General features: G+C 38.6%; 1 long non-coding RNA gene across 1 annotated transcript; it reads right to left on the bottom strand.

The window, feature by feature from the left end:
* Positions 1 to 17,618: 17,618 nt before the first annotated feature.
* On the bottom strand, positions 17,619 to 18,844 carry LOC309697747. Its single transcript, XR_014273898.1, has 3 exons — positions 18,810 to 18,844; positions 17,759 to 17,817; positions 17,619 to 17,673 (listed from the first exon to the last, which is right to left on the bottom strand). It is a non-coding gene; the product is annotated as an uncharacterized lncRNA (long non-coding RNA).
* Between the last annotated feature and the right edge of the window lie 2,236 nt (positions 18,845 to 21,080).

Below are 21,080 nucleotides of genomic sequence, written 5' to 3' on the forward strand. Positions count from 1 at the left end.
CTGTGGGACTTCCAGATACAGACGGACAAAATGGTGGTGGCTAGCCAACCGGACATAGTGGTGGTAGACAAACAGAAGAAGACGGCCGTAGTGATCGATGTAGCGGTTCCGAATGACAGCAATATCAGGAAGAAGGAACACGAGAAGCTGGAAAAATACCAAGGGCTCAGAGAAGAGCTCGAGAGGATGTGGAGGGTGAAGGTAATGGTGGTCCCCGTGGTAATCGGAGCACTAGGTGCGGTGACTCCCAAGCTAGGCGAGTGGCTCCAGCAGATCCCGGGAACAACATCGGAGATCTCTGTCCAGAAGAGCGCAGTCCTGGGAACAGCTAAGATACTGCGCAGGACCCTCAAGCTCCCAGGCCTCTGGTAGAGGACCCGGGCTTGAAGGATAAACCGCCCGCAGGGGCGTGCTGGGTGTTTTTTTTTTTTTTTTATGTATTTATTTTTATCTTAAGGGATTAGGATTTTTTTTAAAGCCAGAAGAATTAGTAATTTAGAGTTAAGGAATGGTGATTAGACTTCCCATTTACCAAATCACACTTCTCAGGACTTCTACTCACATCACTGTCGATTAGCAAATCAAATAATCCATTACTAAACTAACTTGAAATCAAGGATGATTTTTGTGTAATTAATGCGACAAACCTAATTAATGGCATTTGCATATCATCCTTGTAAGTGTACTGCAACTTTGATCTGGAATTACACCTTCTCAAATAAATTAATGAACTATTTAAATAGAGTGTTGTTTTAATCTACAGTTAAGAAATTGGATTTTTAATCAAAAATCCTACAAGTAATGCACAGGGCTATCAGTAGAAAAAGAACATCAGAACAATGTTGGAAGCAGTAGTGATTTATATTCTGGAAGGACAAAAGATTAATATCATAAAATATGAGAGTATTAGTGATTTTGATTGAACTTAACTTGAAGCAAATCTCTTCCAGTCTGCTGTATTCTTACCACACTCTGACATCACTGCCCCTCCCACCCCAACTCATGACTACACAGACCTTTCAGCCAATCACATTATTAATTCTGCCTATATTAGCAGGTACTAGTACTTGGAATTGAAGATGATTCGCTTGGAGTCTTTTCTGTAATTATAATAAATAACATTCAGTGAATCTGTTTTGTGAATCTTATTAGTGTACTGTAACTTTAATCTGGAATTACACCTTTTCAAACAAATTATTAAACTTGTTTTTTTAAGTGTTGTTTTAATCTACAGTTAGGGACTTTTAATCTATAGTGCTTCAAGTAGTAAGTAGGTATATAACAGTATTATATAAGAAGGATTCCATTACAATGCTGCTCCTCATGTTGTGATTCAGCTGCAAATCTTTGCATTATATTCTTTTTGAATACCATGACTGTGGACTTTTCCCATCCTCCATCAGTGTGAGAAAGAAAACACAGGATTTTGCAGTTGAACAACAAGAACTTTATTGAACTTTATCTGAACATTGTTGTATATGAACATATGTGTGCAGGTGCATGCATGCTCGTGTGTGTGTAGCTATATTTGTGTGTCTTTATTGGCAGTCATTTTCCTTTCCCATCGGCAACACCGTCTGCCTGCAAAGACAAATGAAGAGAGGAGATTCTTAGTATTTGTTACAGTAACTCATTTCATCTGATATTTCATTTCTTGCTGGCTGTGTTACTCTGTTAACTTACATTCACTGGCACACCATCATTGCTGGACTGAGGCTCTTTAATGGCTTCAGAAATCTCCAGCTTCCTAGTTTCATCTTTTTCCACCAGTGGTGGTTTATTGCTTTTCACAGGGTCCTCAGGAATTGGAGTACTCGCTCTTCTATCCATTTTCTTCTTCTTGTGAGGAGCCCACTTGACTAAGGACTTGCAATACTGTGTTGAAAGAGAAATTATTTTAAAAAATACATAAAATATAAACAAAAACATTAAATGCAGTTCAGATGTTTGGTGCACATAGCATGGCATGTTTCCAAAGACGCACTGCATACAGAGGACATCAGCACAATGTTGGAAGCATTAGTGATGTATATTACATAACTGGAATGTCCAGGGACAGGGATGAAAATTATGGAAGTTTAGCTATTTGTATTGTATCATTGGAAGGACTAAGGATTAGGATCATAACAAAAGGAAAGAATTAGTGGTTAGGATTGCACTTACCTTGAAACAAATCTTTGCCAGTCTGCTGTACTCTTATCACAGTCTGACGTTATTGCTCCTCCCCCCAAAGTTCATGATGAGTCAGATCCTTCAGCCAATCACACGATCTAATTTGCCAACATAGTTGATGGTACCAGTACTTGGAATGGAAGATGAGTCGTTTGGAATCTTTTCTATAATTAAAATAAACTAAATGTAATCAAATTAAATTAAAATAATATAATAACAGCTTTTGGGAATCTTGTTAGTGCAACATTTAACTCATTTGAAATCACAGTTTGTTAAAGTGATCTTTGATTCTCAAAATTCTTGCTGGTAGATACTCCAATAAAATAACTTTAAACAAAAAACGTAAAAGAATTGTTGGTGCTGATGTCAGAGATAAACCAGGGTGAAAGGCATTACCATCTGATCAGTGTGATGTGGTGGAGAAGGTAGGTGGAATGATCCACACTAACAATGACAGAAAAAAGGAATTTTTATCCAGTTTTTGGAATGTCTGTTAATGTAAGTGAATAAATTGATCTCCCCTGTTAAAAGGGAAGTTTTCCTTGCCACTGTTCCCAAAGCCTTTGCTCATGATGGCCATCATCAGTTTTTTCCTGATTTCTTTGTATTATTTTCGGGTCTTAACCTGAAATTAAGCAGCTCGAGACAACTGTTGGCATGATTTGTCACTATATAAACAAAATAGTGAAGGAGCTATGGTGGACTGCCATGTAGCAGTTCCGATGGGTAATGGCGAAGCGCGGTAGGTGGTTCGTGATTAGCAGGCCATGCTGGACGTGGAGGTCCCTCCAGTGCTCTGACCTCCAGCTCCGACTGAGCAGGTCACTGGTGTGCCGCTGACCTCCAGCTCTGACTTTGCAGGCCATTCCTGCATGCTGACCCCCTCGGGCAGAGCGGGCCCCTCCGGTAGCGCCGCAGCTGCAGACAGTTGATCCAATGGTGATGATGGTGTAGCAGCTGCAGGCGGGGGAGATGTTGGTGGAGCAGACTGGCGGTAGATTCAGCAATGATGTTTAAGCAACAGGCAGGTGAAGTGATGTTGGTGTGGTTATGGCAGGCAGTTGAGAGGGTGTGGAGGCGTTCAACTGAGGTGAAATATGACTGCTCAGTTTGGGCAATGGCAGCGATATACAATCCTCAGCAAAACTTTCTAGCTTCTCTTGTTGCTTCTCAATCTTCTTCATCCTTTTCTTCTTTTCTTTTGTGTTAATCCAGCCAATGTTATTAATGACATCTACATATCATCCTTTAGCAGCCTTGTCTGTATAAAATGTGAGTTATTTGGAATTACAATGAAATCCATGAATAATGATTGACAAGCAAACAAAGACACACAATTTTCAAATTGAACAGAAAAGTCTTTATTATTGCATTTGGCATTTGTTGTCAAGAACTTATGTATATCAGTATTTGTCCTTTTTTTTTTTGAAAAAAATTACATTTTAAAAGTAAAAAATAAAAACAATTCTCAGACATAACAAAAAGACCTCACATGACCAAAATGAGTAAAATCTAAAAAAAAAAAAAAAAAAAAAGGAAACAGTCAGAGCGTCCGTGTAAAATGAGTAAAAAACAAAAAACCTCACATGATCACAAAGTTTTCAAAAATGTAGTAAAACAAACATCAAAGTAAAATCAAAAACAACTGAAAAACCCTTTTCCTCTGAGTCTTTGTATGGCTTTTTGTCTTTTGTTGGTGTCTTTAGGTGTGTCTTTGTTCTTGTGACTTCTGAGCATCTTTGGACTTAACAGCTGTCTTTCAGTCAGGCTCTTTGGTCTTTTTCTTTCTTGCTTGTTGCCTTCTTGCTCTGTTTCTTTGCTTTCATCACACTTTGTCAAAGACCTTTTCTGCGTTAGAGATTTTTTCCTCATTTTTGGGTGTGCCACTGGAGACTCATAGCTAGTCCCAGGGCCATCTTCTTTTACTCTAACTGTGTCTTTGTTTTCAGTTGTTCCTTTTGCTCTCACGTGGCCTTTTCCCTTGGTTGTCATCTTTGTCTCTGGTTCATTTTTATTTTTGCCTATATCCTCTCTGCTCAAAGCTTGGACTTTTTCTGTAGTTTTTCTCACTACTCCACTGGAAACTTCTTGGTCTATGTCTGTTTTGTTCAACAAGGGACCATTTTCATCTTCAGCTTTGTCTTCTTCGTTATCTGTAGTCACTGTTTGCATACTGTTTCCATCTTCACTCAAGCTTTCTGGCCTCAAGGCTTCATTGTTTTCATCTCTTGTCTCTGTCTGTGTTTGGTTCACACCCTCAGTTGTTTCGTTTGGTCTAACAACATTTTGCATTTTTCTTTGGATTGCATTTCTTTCTGACATAATTTTAGGATATTCCCAACATTTGAACTTGTTTTTAAGAAATTGAGTACGACTATAGAAATGTCCTGTGTCCTTTGTGGCTTTTCCCTTTTCTTTAGCATTATCTTTACCTTTGGTGGATCCCAATGTACCTGCTGCTGTAAGGTCAATGTGTTCACAGTTATCATCATAATCTTCACTTTCACTACTCTCTGTAGTCACTTTTGCTCTTCCCCTGCCACTCTGTTTATGTCGGTGTTTTCCAGATGTGTCTGTGTCAATGGTGTTTGCGTGCTGTTTGGTCTTCTTTTTCACAATTTCTCCTCTTGTGGCATTTTGACTAGACTTTCTTTTCTTTGGTCCAGCATATCTTCTCTGCAACACATCTTCATTGTCTTCTGAGGTTGTAGATTCCTCAGAGTCTCTGGTTCTATTGTTCACAGCAAGTGCCTTTGCAGCATTGTTGCGGCACTTGAAGGCTTCGTCAAAGTTTAAATCTGCCTCATAAAACCTCGCTGCAGTTGCATCAGAATGGCACATCATCCGGTGGACTTGTACCTTGCTTTGGGTTCCCAAGGATCTCCCACTCTACAAATGTAAACATTAAATAATGTTATTAATTGCACTAACATTTGACATTTTCAAGGAGATTTACAGAGCTAAGGACAGAACCACAAAAAAAAGTACAACAGAAGACAATAAAAAGAAAAAGAAATGTCCTTTCAACATTAAAACACCGGGAGTAGAACCAGGAAGGGTGACTGTTTTATATCATCCCTCTAAAAGGATAGGAAGGTAAAAACATTGAATCACCATAAAGTGGAAACTACTCACAAAAGTGCTGATGCTGCTCCTAATCATAGAGAACGTGGGTTTTCCTGGGATACCAAACTTCCTCCATGCATCTTGGAATGAAGCCAACATCTTACAATAAGCCCTTCCATGAGTGTTGGTAAACATCAGTTGTGATGATACACCAAGGTATCTGTGGCGGTGGTACACAAAGCGGTGAAACCATATGTATTCGTCGTTCGTTAGGGGAACAAGTGCATGGCCAAATGTTTCCTTGGTCTTGTGCTCTTTTACCTGTAAAAGAATCAGCAACTAAATTACATTGCACACAGTCATTGATGTCGCTGGTAAGAAAATATCTTTAATCAGGGAGAGAAATAATTGCTTAATGATTTTACTCTGATTATCCGCCGGCCATCACCATCCGCTTCAGCAGTGCCAACTTCCTCAACTGTCATATTTGATATGACGCCTCTTCTGTGCCCAGTTGTGCAGATGACAAATCCAGCCAGAAGACCATAGAACCAGTCTAGGTTCTCAGGTGTGGGATTTTTCTCAAGCTCGACTATTGAGTAACATAGAGGTTGCACAGTAAGACACAAGGGATAGGGGAGCATATCCCTTATATTGCTATATACTCCCCCTAATATAATCCTATATAAACATCACAAATGCTACTGTTTGTATATGTATTATATATTTGAAGAAAAATCAAAAAGTCCAACAAGTGATTATAAATGAGCAGTCTGTTATAATTGAAAGCAAAAAGTTCTGTCATATATTTCTGTAAATCTGAGATTCTGAACTATATATACATACAGATTACAGCTGGTAAGTAAATATTATATAATTTCTCATTAACAGAGATATTATTGGGGTTATTAGAGTTGTCCTTATGGAGAAATGAACTACACACTTACCAAGTGCTTCAGGGATGTGTGTGGTGGCCATCTGGAGAAAATCAGTGATGTGGACAGGATCTACAAGCATTTCTAAAAGACACAGAATGTTTTTATGTTCCTGCAGCTCCAGTCATGCTCATTCATGCTGCACGCAATGATGTAAATATAAAACAGGTTGTATTTCAGACCTAATACAGATTTTTATGATATATTGAATTGAAATTGCTAATTCAAGCAACCAATGATTTATAAAGAAACATCCTGAAAAACAACAGGGGTGCACAAACTTTTGCATACCACTGTACATATACAATGCACAAAAGACCTACTTATATACAATTTATACCTTACATTACAACATTTTGAGTCCTTGTTCCTCACTACATCACAGTCATGATATCATGACATCTATAAATGATTTATTTATTGCACATGCTAGGTAACAACTAAGTAGTAAAGTTGGATCTTACGTGATTTTTTGATCCGGATGGCTTGCCTGTGGGTGTGTAACTCCCTTTTACTCTTCTTCATTTCCGACTGAAGAGCAAATAAAGTCCCCTTTAAAGCCTTACGGGAGGCTCTGACCTCTGGCAGTTGTGCATCAATCAGAAATTTCAAGAACGCCCTCACACTTCCAATCCAGATCCTTTTGGTTGTTACAGCATATTTATTCAGATAAGTTGTCCATCTAAAAAAGGCCCACAAACAAACACAAATCAGTAATCACTTTAGTATTATTGAGATTACTGGACTAATATATCACAGAAATTTGTAAAAATGTACTCAGTCAGTCTTTCTCTGTTGTCCATAAATGCAAACGTCATTGCAGGGAGTTGATTGTGAGACATGAAATATGCCCAGGTACGGACATGATAGACCCGTTGTTTGGAGTTTTCGGCGTCCCTTTTACCTGTCCCACAAATGTGCTGAAACCAAGCATTCAGGACTTTCTCTGTTTAAAATAAAATGTAGTAACAACATAGCAATTAGGAGTGTCATGACAAACTGATGAAGTACAGAAAACATACTTCTAATTCAAGTGGTTGACAATGATATTTGAAAGATATTGCTAATTAGTAGTAATGTTTAATTAGCGGGATGTGAGTTCCCAAATAGAACAACCAGTTCTAAAAATTCACATTACACTACACAAGAAACAATATTATTGCCAAAGAATTCATACCAAATTTAGGAAGCCGGGCTATTGGGTCATGTTTACTTCTTTCAAATTTCTGGCGCTTGGGGGGGCTGAGAGGTTTGAAGCCAAGTTTATCCTCAGTGGATTTCAGACTTTTCAGTTTCCTTTTCAGGAGTTTAAGTAACAAATCCTTTTCTTTGCACTTTTTGCAATTCTGATGTTGGACTTGAGCATCATCTGACTGATTGACAGGGGAATGGACTGAGCTGTCTTCTCTAATCTCTGCAGATTCTTCACGGGTATCACTGCTATCACTTTGCTCCTCTTGATCACTGCTTTCAGTCAGCTGCTCTATGTCCAGTGAGGTCACCATTGGAGGCTGTGGATTTGAACGTCTGAGAGCTTTGAGGGCTTTCAGATTAGCCAATCGTTTCGCTGTCGTCATTACTTTCTTCTTATCTGATTTCTGAAAGGGTATAAACAATAGAACAGCAATGTTTGAGAAAGTTAGTGAAACATGTCACATAAGAATGCATTCTAATTTAAAAACAAAATGTAAGCTATACAAAACACTAACCTCAATCTCACAGTGGACATTTTCCAAGTGCTTGTCCAGTCTTATACGGTTTTTAGCTTTACATACTGGACAGTCCAGCCTGCCCCTGTAACTGCATATCACATCCAGTTTGACAAATGTAACTACAACTACCACTTTAAATTGTTGCAATGTTTTGTCATATACTGTATGACAGTGACTTACACTGTAGAGCAGTAATTTAGCAGTAAATGTAATTCTTCTTTGTTTACAACATGGTGGTATTTTTTTAAATGCTGCCCAACTGCAACATATGGAATCAAGCATATTGGGCATTCTGTCATCTGACGTGGCATTTTTCCTGTAGAGAAGAATACACATCAGAACAGGTGAATTAATTGTTGAATTATTTATAAATTTCTGTCCGCAAATCTTCAAATTGAGGTGTACACTTTTCAGTACTTGACCAAATATTAAAGGAATTAAAAGAAAACCTTGACATAATTAAAAGTCTACCACTTTTAATAGGGGGATTAAAATAATTTGAAAGTCTTTAGTAAGTGTTTTTAAAGTTTTGATCAGGTATTATGTTTCTAAAGTTAGTATTTCTGCTAAAACAGTATTTCTGGAAAATCATAGTATTTCTGCTATGTTATAGGAATTGTACGCAATTATGGTATTTGTGCCAAAGCATACTGTTTGTGCCCAAACAGAGTATTTCTGCTATATTCTAGTATTTGTGCTAAATCTTAGTTTTTCTGCTATTTTATAGTATTTCTGCCAAATCATAGTATTTGTGTCAAAGCATAGTAATGTAACATAGCAGAAATACTATGCTTTGGAACAAATACTATGAGTTTGCAGAAATACTATGAAGTAGCAGAAATAGTATGATATGTATTCTTATCATGATATGTATAGTAGTATGTATGTATACTTATAAATTCATGATATAATTACAAAATAATTAAAAAAAATAGTTTTACTGGGGAAATGTGTTGTTTAAAATTTTAGTGTTATGTATTTAATTCTTGGAACAGTTATTGCTTTGGATACAAGACTGTGAAGAATTAGGGAATCATATTTAAGGACTGGAAGAATTGGAGATTTGGATGGATGAATAATTGATTTAAATTTGACTTATTTTGAAACAAATTTCCAAAAATGGATTCAGTTGGATTAATCACTGGAGAGCCCTTCAGCAAGACGAACTGTTGAAAAAAGATGTTAGTGTTGTTAAAGAATTTAAAGAGTTGATGTCTCTATGCGCTGATTTCTGTATGTGTACTTCTTTATTGTAGGGCGTTTGTTCCTTTTTAATTTGACAAAAATAATCTGCCTGGCAGGCAGCCAAAGCCTAAAAAACATTTTTCAATCAAAATGATATGCAGATAGTACGATTAAAATAAATTCAATAAATGCTCACAGACAATTACATAGATCTTAATGTGTGGTGCTACAAGGTATAAAAGTATGAACAAACATAAAATAAAAAAACATTTTGTTACTGACTTCTTTCTTGACTGTGACAATATTTTACTGTTCACTGAGGAATTATGAAAGGAAACCTAGAAAAACGAAAATACAAATAATGGAAAACACGGAATTGTTTTTTAAACATTAGTTATTTACATTTAATAGTTGAAATTATAGTATAGTATATACTATATAAAGTATAAAATTATAGTATAGTATAGTAAATGTTACAAAAGACATTAGGAATTGGGATCTTACAGTTGGAAGGAGTTAGTGAATTTTATCGCAACTTACCTCTATGTAATTCCACAGACTTCAACTGACAGCACTAACAGCTCTGCACATAACCTATGGGGAGCTTAGCCTTCAGATTGTCAAACCTATCATGCCATCTGCTTTTATCATGTGATTTCTTACCAATAGCGTATATCTGAACTTGGAATGGAGGATGATTCGTTTGGAATTTTAAATGTAATTAATGTAATTGACATGACAAACATCATTTGCATATCCTTCTTTGGGAATGTTCTTAGTGCGAAGTATCCCACATTTGGATTAATAAGTTATATGATAAAACAAGGTTCAACTTCAAACCTAGAATTTCTTTTTACCATTTATCGCTTTTGTAAATTGGCAAAGAATAAATAAATAAAATTCGTTTTCCACCCGTAAGGGCGATCTATCCTTTGCATATAAATATATATATATATATATATATATATATATATATATATATATATATATATAAACACCCAGCACGCCCCTGCGGGCGGTTTATCCTTCAAGCTCTGGTCCTCTACCAGAGGCCTGGGAGCTTGAGGGTCTTGCGCAGTATCTTAGCTGTTCCCAGGACTGCGCTCTTCTGGACAGAGATCTCCGATGTTATTCCTGGGGTCTGCTGGAGCCACTCGCCTAGCTTGGGAGTCACCGCACCTAGTGCTCCGATTACCACGGGGACCACCGTTACCTTCACCCTCCACATCCTCTCAAGCTCTTCTCTGAGCCCTTGGTATTTCTCCAGCTTCTCGTGTTCCTTCTTCCTGATATTGCTGTCATTCGGGACCGCTACATCGATCACTACGGCCGTCTTCTTCTGTTTGTCTACCACCACTATGTCCGGTTGGTTAGCCACCACCATCTTGTCCGTCTGTATCTGGAAGTCCCACAGGATCTTAGCTCGGTCATTCTCCACCACCCTTGGGGGCATCTCCCATTTTGACCTCTGGACTTCCAGGTTATACTCGGCACAGATGTTCCTGTACACTATGCCGGCCACTTGGTTATGGCGTTCCATGTATGCCTTGCCTGCTAGCATCTTGCACCCTGCTGTTATGTGCTGGATTGTCTCTGGGGCATCTTTACACAGCCTGCACCTGGGGTCTTGCCTGGTGTGATAGACCCCAGCCTCTATGGATCTTGTACTCAGAGCTTGTTCTTGTGCTGCCATGATTAGTGCCTCTGTGCTGTCTTTCAGTCCAGCTTTGTCCAGCCACTGGTAGGATTTCTGGATATCAGCCACCTCCTCTATCTGCCGGTGGTACATACCGTGCAGGGGCCTGTCCTTCCATGATAGTTCCTCGTCTTCCTCCTCTTTCTTGGGTTTCTGCTGCCTGAGGTATTCACTGAGCACTCGGTCAGTTGGGGCCATCTTCCCAATGTATTCTTGGATGTTCGTTGTCTCATCCTGGACTGTGGTGCTGACACTCACCAGTCCCCGGCCCCCTTCCTTCCGCTTAGCGTACAGCCTCAGGGTGCTGGACTTGGGGTGAAACCCTCCATGCATGGTAAGGAGCTTTCTTGTCTTTATGTCAGTGGCTTCTATCTCCTCCTTTGGCCAGCCTATTACCCCAGCAGGGTACCTGATCACGGGCAGGGCATACGTGTTGATGGCCCGGATCTTGTTCTTACCATTCAGCTGACTCCTCAGGACTTGCCTGACCCTCTGCAGGTACTTGGTGGTTGCAGCCAGGTGTACACTTCTCAGTACTTGACCAAATATTAAAGGAATTAAAAGAATAAAAAGTCTACCACTTTTAATAGGGGATTAAAATAACTTTCAAGTCTTTAATATTTTTTCTTAAGTTGTGGACCAGTTATTTGGAGAACCCACCTGGAATCACTAGGGACTGTGATACTAGTGAATGAATTGATATTTTGAATTGGTAAAATTAACCCAATCTTTGATCTTATTTTTGAAAATATTATAACCTGTAAATTGTCTCATTACAACTTTCTCACTCTCAAAATAAAAGAACCCTTAGATCCCTTAGACCCGTTGGCCTCAAATTGTCCCAGAAGAGCCTTTTCAGGGGTTGGTCTAATTCAGAATGGTAGGTTAATTTGCTACATTTTCTCTGAATCAATGATTGTAATTAAGATACTAAAAGAACATTCACTGATTTTTCAATTCCATTAAGGTGCTTGATATCATTATTTTAAAATACATGTACACATGAATCCTCTGCAGATGCAGGCAATGCTGAACCATTTAAAATGGATTCATTTGACTTAGAGCTTTCATAACACTTCCATGTATTTATATTGAACTTAAATAAGGTGATTCTGATTTTTTTAAAGCACTATTTTTGATGACAGTTGTCTTTTTAAAAAAAAAAAAGCTGTCTCTTTCAAAAAAGTATAAGTTTTGATAAAGAAATATATGTGTAAATATGTAATTACACCAATGTGTGTATGAATGTTTACTCACTGTTGAACTTAACTCCCCTTCACGTCCAAAGGACAATCTACAGTCTGTCTACAAAATAATGTTCGACTTGTAAAACAATTTGCAGACAGTATGATCAAAACAAATTCATTATGTGTCTAATCTTAAATTCTTAAAGGTTAAGATTTATACCTCTAAATTCATGATATAATTACAAAATAACAAAATAACTAAAATAATTACTTTGAATGGGGAATTATGTTGTTTAAAATTTTAGTGATATGTATTTATTTGTTGGAATAGTTGTTACTTTGGATACAAGACTTGGAAGAATTGGGGAATAATATTTAAGGATTGGAAGAATTAGAGATTTGAATGGATGAATAATTGATTTGAATTTCACTTATTGTGAAACAGATTTCTAAAAATGGATTCAGTTTGACTAATCATTACAGAGCCCTTCAGCAAAGAAGAGCTGGTGAAAAAAGATTTTAGTGTGGCTGAATGGCTATTAAAATAAATTCAATAAGTGCGCACAGAGAATTACATAGGTCCTAACGTGTGGTGGTACAAGGTATAAAGGTATGAACAAGTATTGCATTCTGTTACTCACTTCTTCCTCGACTGTCGCCCCCCCCCCCCCCCCCCCCCCCCACACACACACACACAAAAGAATGACCTCAAACTAAACATTAGTGATTTATATACAATGCTTGGAATTATAGCATTTAAATTCAACACAAGGGATTAGGGATCTGGATGTTCCAGTTGGAAGGAATTAGTTAATTTTATCCAGACTTACCTTTATGTAATTCCACCGTCTTCAACTTAATGAACACTAACAGCTCTGCATATAATCTATGGGGATCTTAGCATTCAGATCTTTCAACCAATCGTGCTCTCTGCTTTGGTCATGTGATTTCTTACCAATAATGTATATCTGATGAATGAACATAGTTTCCACATCTTCCTCTAGGAATTTTGATAGTGTGAAGTATCACTCATTTGGATTTATAACTTGATGAAGAATGTTTTTTCAGCATACATTAGTATTAGGGGTGCAACGATATTCGTATCGATATTGAACCGTTTGATACAGTGCTTTCGGTTCGGTATGCATATGTATCGAACAATACAAAATTTGTAATTTATTTTATCAACTTTCCTTCTGACGATGCTGTCTGTGTTGAGCGCTCAGTGAATCTGCGTTCGACTGCTCCGCCTAGGGTCGACAGTGCAGCCTAGGCGGAGTAGTCGAACGCAGATTCACTGAGCGCTCAACACAGACAGCATCGTCGGAAGGAAGAGCGCAGGGCAAGCTAGCGAGACAGAAGTTAAGCTCTCCTTACAACATGGACCTCCCCCACCCTCATTCAGATCTGGCGTTTGGAATTATTTGGTTTTCATGTGACGTATGACCCTGAAGGTAAGCGAGTCATGGACTAAAGTAAAACAGTATGTTGGATGTGCCATGCAATGCTCAATTACATGGGTGGGAACTAGTGTGTTAGCGCAGTTAGCTCGTTAACGTGTTGGCCGTGTCTAGCCCCATGCACGGGGCGATCGGCGGTAGCTCGTTAACGGAGATTTGCCGTGTTGTGGCGTTAAGGTCATTTCAACGAGATTAACCTGAAAGCACTAGTGGGAACACAACGAATATGACTGCACATTTACGCCGACATCATCCTAGTGCAAAGACATATGGAAGCAGAAAAAAAACAAGCAAGCATGCTACTAACTTTAGCCGAGTCATTTAGACAGCTGTTTAATATGCTGCTGAGAATATAGCCCAGAAGAAGCGGATAGTATAGCTTTTATTTTGGAAAGAGACATTTCTATGTAATAAACTCTCTTTTCCAAAGATGAGTGATTCCTCAATCAGATACAGGGCTCGCAATATCGCTAGCCCGACGTCCCGGGGCTAGCGATTTTTTCAGTCGGGGTACCAAAATCTATCTCTGCCCTGCCCGTCGGGCTATTGTAGGGTAATTATGTCATTGGCATCGGTGAGCCACTGTCAATATGTGACATATTGAAATCGCGTTTGAATTTGCGCTTGTTTTTTTGCTTTCACTTTGCAATCGCGCGAACTGTGTATAGAGAGCGACAGTACTGATCTGTGAGTGATGATAATTTGTGCACCAATTCCTCTGACATCGTCTTATTAATCGTTAGCTTACTATGCAAACATGACAAGTGAAATCTCCTGCAGCAAGCTTAAACATGTGAGAGGTTGATCGCGCAGAGAATCGCTGAGCTTATGTGAGTGCGTGTGTAAAAGCAACAGGATATATATTTGACTACGATGACCTGGATGACTGAGAACCTTCACAGACAGATATATATTTTAGTTCTGCTGAGCCAAATAAGACAGGTCAGGGTGAAGAAGTGACAGCCAAAGAAAAGCTTACCACAAAACGGAGAAGTTATGACAAATCAGACTATAAGGCAAAAAGAAAGTGCAGCTTTATGGTTTCATGGACAAAAGAATTTCTGTGGCTGCAATATGACGAGCTAAATAACCAGGGCTGCACATAAGTGGTCCGCAGGTGCGCATTCACTGTCAAAATAAAAAACACGCACAAGGGTTAGGGTTAAATTTAAAAACTGTACTTTTGAGTTAAAATATATATTTATAATTTTAATAAATGACAAATTAAAAATGCATGAACATTTTTTTGTATCGAAAAAATATCGAACCGTGACACCAAAGTATCGAACCGAACCGAACCGTGAATTTTGTGTATCGTTGCACCCCGAATTAGTATATATAAATATCCATAACATAAACATGAGAAAAATGTTCATTTGGAATTACACCCTTTAATATATCAAATAAATCAGTGAATAACTGTAATTGGTCGTTTAGTGTGGGTAAGACTACACATGCTTTATGTAAAGCATTATTTTTGCCTGCTTTATTTATTCTTAGCCACAGCACTGGCCATAATTTTCCTAAATCACTCTCGACATAGTCAGGTCACTCTTGGTCCTAGATTGTTGATTACCTGACAGGACAACCACAATAAATGCATCTTCAACACAAGGTGTCTGACAAGGTGATCAGCAAAACAGTGGCATCACAAGAGCCGGTCCTCTCCCCTTTCTCTTCACCCTCTACATCACAAACTTCAGCCACTGCAAGACCTGCCATCATCATTTTCTGATGACTCTGCGGTGGTTGGATGCATCACTGAGGGTGATGAGTGCCAGGCTGTGGCAGACCCCTTTGTCATGTAGTCTGAGCAAAATCCTCTGCAGTTTAAAGTGAAAAAGACCAAATAATTGATTTTGTACTTTAGGAAGACCAGGAAACCCGTGACCCCTGTTTTAATCAAAGGGGTCAATGCAGACATAGTGGAGCACTGTAAATATAAGTACACACTGAAAATAAACTGGACTGGGTAAAAAACACTACTGCACTCGAGAGTGCCCAGGTCATTTTCTGAGGTGGTTGACGATTTTCTATGAGTTTGTTGTGGCCAGTGCCATCCTCTTTGCTGTTGCATGCTGGGGCAGCAGGTTGCAGTTTGCAGATGCCAACTGGCTCAATAAAGTGGTCCACAAAGCCGATAATGTTGTGGGACAGTCTGAAACAAGGACAATGCTCTCAGTTTTGACAGCCGTATTAAAGATTTATATCAGTCTGTACATGCTCAAGAGAGCTTTTCTTCCAATTCTTTAACTGTCACGCGCTTTTGCAACTTTGTATTTTTGTGTTACTCGCAGCAACAATGCCACCTCATTGTTAGTCCATTTAAAAAATGTGATGCTTTTCCTCAACATTTTGCCGCAACATTTCAAAAAGCCAGAAAATAAATAAGCAGCAGACAGAAATGAGGCAGATCAAATCTTCTTTTATTTCATGCATGTGCAGTACTGGAATGTAAGCATTTTCTGCCGTTTCAATGTGGACGTGCAGCTCTGTGAAAACCACTGAATACGATAGTGTGGACGGGGAGCGTTTTCAGATGAAAATGCAGTTTTTAAATCTATCTGGGCTAATGTGGACGTAGCCTAAAGCTGGCCTCAAACTGAAGAGACAAATCTCTTCAAATCCAGAGACAAGGAGGAGCTGAGAGGACTGATAAGGAATAGGAAGGACAGCTACAGGCAGAAGATGGAGAACCAGCTTCAACAAAACAACGTTTGCGAAGTCTGGAGAGGCCTCAGAACCATCTTGGGCCACAAAGATCAGAATTCTCTGATCAGGGGGAATGTAAATGAACTGTATCATTTCTTTAACAGATTCGATTCCTCTATGAGGCAGTTTTCAACATCGGCTGCAGACTCACACATCACCACAGCTGCTGTTCCACCTCTGACACCTCAGACACTTCATACCTCCTTTACTTTATTTTCTTCTTTTTTTGGGTTGTATGGAAGCCCCAAACGCAATTTCATTGTTCTTGACAATGACAATAAATAAATACTACTACTCACCCTGCTCACTACTACCTACCCCCAACAACAGCATCCAGCACACATTAACACAAGGCTCCAGCCTGTCTCTCTCAACCACCCAGGTTAGGAGGGAAATGAGGAGGATTAAAACCAAGTTGGCATCAGGTCCTGCGCAGACCAACTGTGTTGGGTGATGTAGAATATCTCTAACCTGATCCTGAGGCTGGGGAGAGTCCCACAGTTCAGGAAAATCTTCTGTGTTGTACCAGTGCCAAAGACTTCACACCCCAAGGACCTCAACAGCTACAGGCCGGTGGCTCTGACATCCCACCTAATGAAGACCCTGGAGCCTCTGGTCCTGGCTCAGTTTCAGCACCTGGTAAGCTCATCACTGGACCCACTTCAGCGGATGATACTGTCATTCACCTCCTCACCCACCGGTTTGTATATTTGTGCATTTTATATATATTTTTCCTGTTAATACTCTTCATATGTATATAGTGCTGCAGAACTTTCATCCCTGTTGGACAACATCTGCCACCCCATACAGGAGACGATGACAGTACTGAGCAGCTCCTTCGGTGGCTGCAACACCCACAGTGTGGGACGGAGAGATTTAACAGGTCTTTCCTCCCCACTGCTGTCAGACTCCACAACAAAGACTTCACCTGATAAAAAACACACATCCACACATGTGCAATAGCAATAACATTAAGTGCATTACTCTTTTATGGCATTGTTGTATTATACTCAGTTGTATATAACATTTGTATTCCATGTTATTCTAGTGTATATAGTATTTTATTTACCTCTATTGTGTACAGTATCTTATCCTAAACCAAGTGTAATAATGAAGACACAGGACATTAACACTGTTAAAGAAAAAAAAACTTTATTAGGCTTCATTTTAATGTGTGTGTGTGTGTGTGTGTGTGTGTGTGTGTGTGTGTGTGTGTGTTTGTGTGTGTAATTATATGCATTTCTTGAAATGGAGCAGGAGCAAGACCACCACAAAGAATAAAGTGATTGCAGCAGCAGTGATGAGAAGCATACAACAGGTCCACGAATCAATTAATCTCCAACATGTGCACCTAAAAGTAAGTTTATGATAAGAAAGTTCACATCGATTACTCAAATAAATTTTATATATTATGGAAAAAATTGGTGGATTAAGAAGAGACAAACTGCACGTGCCTGCAGGGTTCTCTTGTAGGATACTCATCTTGTGGGCTCTGAAGTTGACACAAGGTTGAGTGATTGTGAGCAACACTTTGCAGCCGTATTTCCACTGCATGAAGGGCACATGACATTTTAGTTCAGACCACTGAATCTGAGAAATCCAACAGGTGTAGATCTAACACACTGGGACATACCTGACATTCTCAAAGTCGGATTACGAAGGAACAAAAGACACTACGTTTCATAAGATAACCTGCATACAGAGGAAATATACATTAGTATCTTGGAAGGATTAGTAATTGTTATTCGAGATCTATGAAGTAAAGTGGAAAAATTGGAAGAATTATTGGTTTGTGTTCTAAAATTGGAAGCTTTAGGAACTTTGATTTTTTTTAAAAACAACAACAACAACAAAAAAAAAACAGAACAATTAGTCATTTGAATAGGAACAAAATCACACTTCTCAGGACTTCTGCTCACATCAATGTTGATTAGCAAATTGCAATTTTGTAAACTGTAATTTTAATCTGGAATTACACTTTGTCAAAGAAATCAATGAAATATATTTATAAAGTGTTGCTTTAATATATAGTTAGAAATTGGATTTTTAATCTAAAATCCTACAAGTAATGCACAGGGATATCAGTACAAGAAGAACATCAGAACAATGTTGGAAGCATTAGTGATTTATATTCTGGAAGGACAAAAGATTAATATCATAAAATATGAGAGTATTAGTGATTTTGATTGAACTTAACTTGAAGCAAATCTCTTCCAGTCTGCTGTATTCTTACCACACTCTGACATCACTGCCCCTCCCACCCCAACTCATGACTACACAGACCTTTCAGCCAATCACATTATTAATTCTGCCTATATTAGCAGGTACTAGTACTGGGAATTGAAGATGATTCGCTAGGAGTCTTTTCTGTAATTATAATAAATAACATTCAGTGAATCTGTTTTGTGAATCTTATTCAATGGTCTGTGTTTGTATAGCGCTTTACTTAGTCCCTGGGGTGCACTGACAGAGGTGAAGCTGCCAGACCCTGGTGCCACCAGGCCCTCTGACCACCAGTAGTCCCACCCCAGGACACAATGACTGAGACAGTCTGAGCCGGGGCTCGAACCGGCAACCTTCCGATTACAAGATGAGCTGCCAATTCTTGAGCCATGATCGCTGCACTATAACTTTAATCTGGAATTACACCGTTTCAAAGTAATGAATAAACTTGAATAAACTACCATGAGTGTGGACTTTTCCCATCCAATGCAGTTCAGATGTTTGGTGCACATAGCATGGCATGTTTCCAAAGACGCACTGCATACAGAGGACATCAGCACAATGTTGGAAGCATTAGTGATGTATATTACATAACTGGAATGTCCAGGGACAGGGATGAAAATTATGGAAGTTTAGCTATTTGTATTGTATCATTGGAAGGACTAAGGATTAGGATCATAACAAAAGGAAAGAATTAGTGGTTAGGATTGCACTTACCTTGAAACAAATCTTTGCCAGTCTGCTGTACTCTCATCACAGTCTGACGTTATTGCTCCTCCCCCCAAAGTTCATGATGAGTCAGATCCTTCAGCCAATCAGACGATTTAATTTACCAACATAGTTGATGGTACCAGTACTTGGAATGTAAGACGACTCGTTTGGAATCTTTTCTGCAATTAAAAATAAACTAAATATAATTAAATTAATATCTTAAAAGCTTTTGGGAATCTTATTAGTGCAATGTTTAACTCTTTTGAAATCACAGCTTGTTAAAATGATCTTTGATTCTCCAAATTCTTGCTGGTAGATACTCCAATAAAATAACTTCAAACAGACGGGTTTATGAACTCATTGGCAGCAGTACACTAACTACATGTAAATAAAAATTAACAACCGCGTGAACGTAACAGCTTAATATAATTTGTAAATAACAATTTGTAGTTAGATTAATTTCTTATCTGGCTATTGGACATACAAAGTTATGTTGCAATGTAGGAAAAAATTATAAGAACAACAGAATAGTTGGTCCTGATGACAGAGATAAACCAGGGTGAAAGGCATCGCCATCTGATCAGTGTGATGTGGAGATTAGGAGAAAGTAGGTCCAGATTAGGGAAAACTAGGTGGAAAGAACCACACTAAGTGTGACAGCAAAACAATGACATTTAAAATAGAAATAGAAAAGACAATACTACAAAGGAAATAGTATTATGAATACAACACTTTGTATCTGTGATATGTAGACAGAATCCCAGCCGGTCACAGCATATGGCAGCCCCTCCTGGTAGTGCTGGAGATTTCTTCCTGTCAAAAGGGAGGTTTTCCTTGCCGCTGTCGCCATAGCTTTTGATCTTTTGTGTGTGTGTGTGTGTGTGTGTGTGTGTGTGTGTGTGTGTGTGTGTGTGTGTGTGTGTGCGCGTGTGTGTGCGTGTGCGTGGGTGTGGTGGTCATGTTTGTATGTCTTGCCTAGCATTTATTTTTCTTTCCAATAATTAGAACTCCTCCGCTGCAAAGACAAATTTATGGTGGCGATCAGAGATGGGTAGGTTACTGTAATCTGATTACTTTTTTCAAGTAACGAGTAAAGTAAGGGATTACTATTGCAAAAATGGTAATTAGATTACCGTTACTTTCCTGTAGTAACACTGTGTTACTGCGTTACTAAAACCGTGATTTTTTGCGAGAATGTCTCACGACAGTGACGTAAGCGAGTGTGCCGTTAGTGACAACAGCTGTGTGCAGATCAACAATGGATCACATATCGATTGTGGGAGAGAGTATGAGCGTGCAGCGTTTAAAGCGTGGAAGTACTGACCTTACTTTGAGTTTGATTCCATAAAAAGTGACAAAAACATTAGTGTCCATCGTGCGTGGGAAGAAAACTTCTTTTTACAGCGAAAAAAAACCGCACACCTGCACCAGGGTAAACCTCCACCTACTGCAGTCCTGCTTTATAGGTGAAAATAGAGCAACAGGACTGCTGAGTCTTTGACTTTATTTATTTTCTGCTACTCCTCCAAAGTTTGCTGTTATACAACAACCGTTCAGCGAATAAGAACACTGAATTCTGCTGTCTTTTATAGGATACTGGACCTTGGAAAATAGGAATACCCATTAGGAATTTTATGTGTAACTAATACAACTAACTTAATAACAAGATTTGCACAGCTACCATTAGGAATCATTTTATTTGAAATTATACCTTGTAAAAGAAATCAATAAACTTTGACTCTGTAATATTAAATAAAATGTTGCACAAATGCCCATTTTTTTTCTTTTTAACTAATCTCACATAACTTTATTAATCCCAAAAAGGGCCATTTTTGTCTGCTCATTCACACAACCTATAAAAATTAATGATCATAAATATGAATCCAAACGACCCCTGTCAGCATTTAGTAGTCTAACAGCTAAAGATTAGTACAAATATATTACATTGCATTTTTTGCTTAGTCTTGGGAACAACAATGAGCATCACATTTGGAGATGCTCATTGCTCACTGTAGTTTTCT

Source organism: Aulonocara stuartgranti (assembly GCF_965226115.1).
Source record: "Aulonocara stuartgranti genome assembly, chromosome: 20".
Lineage (NCBI taxonomy): Eukaryota > Metazoa > Chordata > Actinopteri > Cichliformes > Cichlidae > Aulonocara > Aulonocara stuartgranti.